The sequence below is a fragment of the Botryllus schlosseri genome, chromosome 15, assembly GCF_051294905.1.
Source record: "Botryllus schlosseri isolate E-star chromosome 15, Bs_hap1, whole genome shotgun sequence".
NCBI lineage: Eukaryota > Metazoa > Chordata > Ascidiacea > Stolidobranchia > Styelidae > Botryllus > Botryllus schlosseri.
The window spans coordinates 24,406,357-24,414,553 of record NC_137250.1 but is presented as its reverse complement, the minus strand read 5'-3'; positions in this window follow the sequence as shown (position 1 = coordinate 24,414,553).

The following is an 8,197-nucleotide window of genomic DNA, read 5'->3' as shown; positions in this document are numbered from 1 at the left end:
TTCCTGGACTTCGCTGAAGCTTATATTTTGTTGAAGATTTTGTCAAGTAATGTAATTCTTAAACGTCTAGTTATGAGTAACGACACAATTTTACTTTATTCCATGTCGATTTGCACTTTATATGTTTTAATTGAATAGTATATTCATATTGAAATGAACCCGAATATTTTCGGCTGACACTCGTCAGGGGTAATCGTCAGCAACTAGTAGAGAAATGGAAAGAACATTGTATATCAATCAACATCTGTTAGATGATCCGATTTGTGCGAATAATTGTCGAGACGACCGATTTCGAACAATTCCATTTGTGTGCCTTGGACCACAACCATATTGGTTTTCCATCACAAGAACAACAAAGGACACCCCCCGAAACATATCACCTCTGCAGACGACGAGAGTTAGTGGACGAAGAAGCGCTCGATGATGCCGCATTCAATCAATTTAAAACATCAGCCATCCCCCACATCTCGGTAAACAACTTTGACGAAAAATTTGTAGAGTTTATGGCTGCTATCAAATCACTGCTGGAACAATTTGCACCTCTACAGCGCCTTTCGAGAAGTCAAAGAAAATTGAAGCGATATCCGTGGATGACCACAAAGCTGATTCAACTTATCCGTAAACGTAACCGGTGGCATAACGGAATAGACACCAAGAACTGCCCAGAACAGGAACGAGAAAGATTTCGACGTTTCAGGAATCGCACCGTACATCTCATTTCCAAGGCAAAAGCAAAGTACAATGAGAGATTTTTCAACAGACACATAAAGGACACTCGAAAAACATGGTCAGGACTTAACTCTCTCCTACATCGAAAAAAAGGCCATAAGTCTGTTTCGGAAATTGTGAATTCGGATACCGGAAACAAACTTTCAGACCCGGCGGCCATCGCGAATCACTTCAATGAATATTTTTGTAACGTAGGCCCAAATATTGCTTCTTCTATTACAAAACCTGTGTCGGCCAAGTCAGAGGTGAGATCGATATCCCAGTCAATGGACGATTTTCATTTTTGCTCTCGGGCGCCGCCATGTTGGCCTATGGTTGGCCAGAGGTGAATCGAGCTTCATAGGTGCAGGTGGCTGTTTTAGAGTAGGTTACGTTATTTAACGCCGTGCGTTTTCGCTTTGTGGTGGTTCCGCGTTTTGGTGCAAAATAAGTATTGATAAAATACTCATCAATACTATACAATGTTTTTGAGCGAAAAACCGAGATGGTTTACAGTCGTTTTACAAAGCTTTCTTGTGCCGGTGTGTGACAACTTTTCACTCACAAATTTTGATTCAACATTATATAACATCTCACTGTCTGCAAATTCATTACTGATGCTACTTGCGAAGTCATTACTACTAGTTCTCAAATAAAAATACGGAAAAGCAGGTGAGAGCCAACGACTGATCTGCTTGAAAATATCTACCAACGACCTATGCTGGTGTAAATTTCTACATACCTCTAGAATCTGTTATATAAGACTCAGCGAATAATTTATATCCATTATCTTTGTTATTTCCACTGCCCATCGATTCACTGGCAATCCTGTCTACGTCAGCAGAACTGAACGTGGGTAAACCCGTCAACAACTCAGAATATACTAGCTCCATACTCTCGGTTCGATTACTGTCTAAAATGTTCCTGCCATTTGTGACATTGGAGATAAACATTGGCATCAGTGCATTTTGGCAAAATGCAGTTCAACAGATAAGGATTCTCAAACAACTAGTGAAGAAATAGGGTCCTGATTTTGCTAGCAATGACATGAAATCAGTCATAAGGACTGTAGCAATGACTAAGAACTCATACGCTCGCAGTGAAGCGTCGCCAGAAGGGCAAAATAATGAGATTGCCGTATCTGCCATTGCTGGCCTTATGGAGGCGGAATCACTCTGGCCAACCATCCACAAGGGGCGCTAAAGCGGTGAGAATCGTCCATTGTGCTTGAACCTACGACCAAATAGAGCCATCCACAAACTGAAATCGCACAAGGCCGACGGCTATGACCAAATCCCATCATGGTTTTTAAAAATGATAAGCCTGCATATCGGTCAATATATGGCCCATTTTTTTAACTTCATGATAGAAAATGGAGTCTACCCAAGCTATCTAAAAAAAGCCAGAGTAGTCCCTGTACACAAAGCTGGGGATAGAACTAATGTCACCAACTACCGTCCGATATCCGTTCTCCCATGCATCGGGGTTGTATTCGTAAAGCTGCTCCTCTCCCGCCTGTCCTCATTCCTCGCCAAAATGTCTGTCATTTCCCCTCAACAATTTGGCTTCCGAAACAAATACCAAACCGCTCATGCCCTCCTAACAGTGGCCGAACAGTATTATGATATCTCAGAGAAGCGAAATGTGGGATGTAGCATTTTTCTCGACCTAAAAAAAGCGTTTGACTGCGTAGATCATAAAATTCTCATATCGAAATTGGCGCGTTACGGACTTCGGGGCCCACAACTTGAGCTCATGAAAAGTTACCTCACTGGACGCCAACAAATGGTTGCGATCTCAGACACCTTGTCCTCTCCTCACCTGGTGACCTGTGGTGTGCCCCAGGGCTCAGTACTTGGACCGGTCCTTTTCACCCTATATGTCAACGACATTTTTGAAACCTCCTCATTGAACACCACACTGTTCGCTGATGATACTATAGCCTCCTCTCTTCCGCATCTTCGACGGCAGAGCTGGATGCCCTGACTGGTGACCAAATGCCCAAAGTCCATGAGTGGACGGCCCAGAACAACCTTTGCATAAACGCCTCGAAATCGCAATTGCTGACAGTAAATTCAAAAAATAATCTAACCGTTAATATCGCTGGTCAGCCCGTTTCCAACACAGATAATGCCAAATATCTCGGAGTTTTACTGGACTCGAACATGTCCTGGAAGAGTCATATTCAGTCCCTAGAAACTAAATTATCACCGAAGTGCGGCCTGTTCTATACAGCCTTAGGCGCTTCATGCCAGCATGGGTTCTTCTGATACTCTTTAAATCCTTAATCCAATCGAAGTTACATTATGGCTTCCTCTGTTGGAGGGCTGCCAGTAAAACTGTACTCAAGCCACTGCAGAAACTACAGCATAAAGTACTCCGAATCATAGCTAGGGCCCCAAAGGGGCCTGGCTGCCCATCCAATAAGTCGCTGCTGAAGAGATTCGGCGTCCTAAACATAGAAGATATGCGGAAACTAGAAATCGCCAAGTTTATGTATCAGTTTCACTGCGGTCGTTGCCCCGAATATTTCAATGACTTCTTTACCTCTGAATCAAAAGCGCACAAGTACAACACACGTGCGTCCACGTCGTCCAAATATCATATGATCGACCGAAAAGATCATCGCTCCATCAAATATGCCGGACCTGATGTGTGGAACAGTATCCCGCCGGCCATCCGACAGTCGACGAGCATGTCCACATTCAAGTCGAAATACAAGCAATTACTACTAAATAAATACAGTCCATCCTCAAGATTACCGGACCACGACTGACCTATCGATCTCGCCTCCCATGACATACCGCCCTATTTCTTGTCGCATTATTTTTCTATACTATCTTCTTTGCTTTCATTCAGTGTGCATGCCTCCTCTTTACATCGCCTAGGCCAAGGTGGGTGTCAGATTCCATAGACTACTCCTTGTCGCTTCGACATCTTCCTGTCTTTTCATTGTATCGCATTTTTGTGGTGTATTGAACTGATAAAATTGCTAATAAACCAATGATGATGATGATGATGAACTCTTATTATAACGAATCGGGTCGCTGTTCAGTCGATTCTCGCTAATTGGAGGCACTGGCACTGATAATACGAATAGCTGAATTGCAAATGAGCTAATAGGCCTAAATATTTGAGATACGATCGGCATTTCATACGGACGTTTATTAAGCGAGGTTAATAATGTAAATACTTTAATTTACAAGTGAGTGTATTTCCATCAAGAAACCTCTAAATTCCACACCGGTCGTAGGGTAGAGTGGGACAAACTACGTGAGTAATTGCATAGCCAAAATAGAGAATAGAGAGACGAATTGATAAGATGGAATACATTACCAATTTATGCATATTGATATGATAGAATTCGTAAACGTCAGTGGTTCCCAACCTTTTTGGATGCAGATTTTAGGGGATTCCAGGACCACGAGCAACTTAAAATTGATATTTTCGCAATCAGTACCGCGATAGCCTTCGATTGATACCAATTTTCGCGCTCGCCAAATCGGTCAAAAATTACCGTCAAATTTCCTTGCCAAATGGAAAGTAGGACGTAGACCAATTGCGGTTAAGGCGTATATAACTATATTCGAATTCATTTTCAATAAAAAAAAGAGGTTTAGTTCAGCGATATATAGAACTTCTATATATACCTGGTTTGGTTAAGGCAGGGGTCTCCAACAGGCGGCCCGCGGGCCGCATGCGGCCCGCCAAGTCATATTCTGCGGCCCGCGACCTGATTTGAGATTTCAGAAAAAAACTAAGAAAACCAATTTGAAATGCTAAAAGTGACTACAGTCTCAACTTGTTTTGTGTTGTTTCAAAATAAGCTATTCTCCTGTGCCCAACATCACTATTCGTCACTAGCCAAAACGGCTCTGGTGATGGCAACAGCATTCCATCGAGGGAGAATCAGCTGATATGAATGGGCATATTGCCTTGACTTGCAATGGCCCAAACACCGCCAAGACCAAGACGCATAGAAAACGGCTCAGGGCAGTGGTGTACAAACTGGGGAACGCGAAAGCATCAGAAGGGGAGGCGGAGCTGCGCTCAACTGAAAATTTTTTCGCGCTTCGCGCGATTTACCTCTAATTCATCGTTATTGCTCTGTGTATAGGCCGGAATTCATCTTATAGAGCTCTCTCATCATCAATCATAACCTTCCATGCCATCAAACTAGCCGTTGGGATTGCTAGCTTCCTGGTTGCATTTTGTGATATGACGATTTTTCAGTATCATAAAGGGGGGCGTGTCTAAAAAAGTTAGAGAACCACTGGCTTAGGGCTTTCCCACAAGATCAAACTTTACGTGGAGATGGTATGTCAGCTAGTAACGGATCTCCCTAGTCCCAATATCGACTCCTTAGTCGCTGAAAAGCGTTTCCACGTATCGTGCACAGCTCACAGTTCAAAATAGCTCAGCGTCGTACTGACGTAGAGTTTTAGAACGTGGTTGCCTATTTTAGATCGATATCGAATTCATGCGGCCCGCGGCCTCTACGAAATTTGAAAAGTGGCCCGCGACCCGTTTTGAGTTGGCGACCCCTGGGTTAAGGTAAGAACAGAAATAGATATTTTTCTATTAAATTACTTTTTACTACTTGTTTACGACAACGTAAGCTATAAACTTCGAACACTTCGTATCTGGTCCATTTATTTGTTAGAGAACAATGGCGGCTCAGTAAAACGCACCATAATTGAATGATTGGTCTCTCTCACGGGTTGCACCAGCGTCTCGCGAACAATCCGAACACATGCAAGACACCTATTACTTTATGACTTGAAATGGAATCGTGAATTTTGCTCCCAGTCACGAGTCAATCCACATTTTTGATACGCCGAGTCAAGTCAAGTCATTTTAGCAAAGTGACTCGAGTCAAGTCAAATCATACGAAAAAGGTGACTCGAGTCATCCCAACACTGAATGATAGCTCCTTGATTCACCCCGATCTATCACTAAATCATGTATAATAGGCTACACATACTTGTTTTGTCAAGCAAAAGTTGTCCGAATTCCTTCATGTACTCGTCACAAGCATTCGTCAAATGGATTTTAATTGTGCTGTATAACCAGATGAGCGACTAACTTTCAAATTGTATATATTGATGATGTCATCTATGTATGGTTATGGCTCATACCGTCACGCATGACTTGTGTTCATGCTGACAAAGACTTTTGTGTCAACTCATTTGGAGTATTTGGTTGTATTAAGCTTAATCATGTACAATAGGGTTGTCCAAAATTTGGAAAATCTCAAAATATATGCGTATCCATGTCTCATTCTGTAGATTATTGATAAAAAACGTCAATGAACCTGCAATAAGCTTACAGGAAAGTCGTTAACATTTGTCTAAATGCGTTTGAAAGTAGCTGCCATAGAGTGGGCGGGTTAGCGACCATAGAACGGCGAAAAGACTAGTAATCACGAAACCACGTGTCTTGATTGGTTAATCAGCTATGCTTCAATGATTGCGACCACGGCGGCTTGCTGATTATGTGCTTCTACTAGTTCAAGAAGTACGCTAACGGTAATGATGATTCTGTAAGCGCATTGTACGTTGGCGATTAAATACTAAAATGAGACACTTGGTCATTGAATTTTTAGTGTTAAAACTACATAACGATAGGTTCAGAACAACAATACCCTCTTGCAGGCATGACAGAGGTGAAACAGCGAATGCTTGTGAACTTATAGATCCCAGAAATACCTATCTGATATGATTGAGATTACGCCAAGTGGTCCTGCTTTTCTGGGTGCAGTGCAGGTAAAGTATATTAGTTATCGCCAAACTGGTGCAGCACACCATGCGAGATGGATTCTGGACACAATCCTGTATGCTCAGAAGATATGTGGGCCGACCAGGTAGCTTGCATTGGGACTCTAAACAAATGTAACTACCGTACCCCTTCAATACATTCTTTTTTATGTCCATGTCTGCTTTGATTCAAGCATTAGTCGTGATGCAGCCGGTAATTATCTAAGATTCATTATGGACATGCTAAACAATGCATGCGAACAGTCTTTTTACTGGTCCTACCGGCATAGTCTATGCTTGCCTTTAGACCTTCTTCCGGTGCATCATTGAGGACTTAGACAGCACTCGCGCGTATGATTCATTATGCTGCAAGAATGTGACAAGTGCCAAGCGTAAATGGCTGATTCATCCAGCCTGTACAGCTTTTAAGACTTCAATTATATAGGCTCCCACGACAAGATAAGATCAGACACAGTAGTGTCAATGTCAAGTATTATATTTCTATTCAATCATGGAACATCCCCTCTGAAACTAGAAGTTCGTTCGCCACTTGCATAAGCGCCTTTGCAATATTTTTTCTCGTGTTTTCGTGCTTTTCCTCGATGAAAACAAGGCATACAGGCTACAACGGTTGCCTTCACAATAAGCCATCAAGTTATGTATTCGAAGTTTTTGTGAAGCAGCTGTTCTTTGTTCATCATGTATTTCGTCACTCGACATGTTCTGAATTAATCTTGAATCATTATCTGCGGACCAACCTACAATGCGCTTACAGAATCACCGCCGTTAGCCGACTCCTTGACCAGCTGATCAGCAAGCCGCTACAGTCGTGATCATTGAAGCATAGCAGATTAGCCAATCAAGCGCCGTGATTTCGTGATTACTAGTCTGCTTGCCGTTCTATGGTCGGTGACACGCCCACTCTACGGCAGCTACTTTCAAACGCATTTAGACAAATGTTAACGACTTTCCTGTGAGCTTATTGCAGGTTCATTGACGTTTTCTATCTATAATCTATAAAATGAGACATGGATACGCATAATTTTGAAATTTTCCAAATTATGGACAACCCTAATGTACAATTATGCATTTATTAGTGATTAAATGATTATAAATGATTAGGCTGTAAATAAAGCAACGAAAGACTCAACCGAAACTTGCACTTGTCACTACCTTCAACTCCAGTGAGTTGACACAAAAGTCTCTGTCAGCATGAACACAAGTCATGCGTGACGGTATGAGCCATAACCATACATCCCCCCACAACTCCGATAAAGGCACAACTTAAGGAGTTGAAAAGAAAAAGGCGCAACAATAAACATGCATCAATATGAATACAACGCGCCAAAGGTCACACGGTCTCGAAATTCGCTAGCGACTTCGTTTTTTTCTTTGCTCCACTCCTTCGCTAACGAGCGCTAGCTAGGCTGCTAGCGAGGTCGCAAGTGAAGTCGCTACCGATGCGTTTCACTCGCGAGCTCGCTAGTGAATCTTGTTGTGACAGTATTACGTCACAGCCGAGAAACAAATTATTGTGAAATATGAATCAGTTGTTCGGAGACCTCCGCCGTGTACGGACCTAGCCTAGAATGTGATACATTGTAGCATATAGACCTGTATGTAGCATATAGACCTGTATGGCATTTGTAATAACAAAAACGAATCTTATGATATTCAAATAGGTGCAAACGTTGGCTCTTGCAACCACAAGAATTCAAATGTTTAAATTAGAA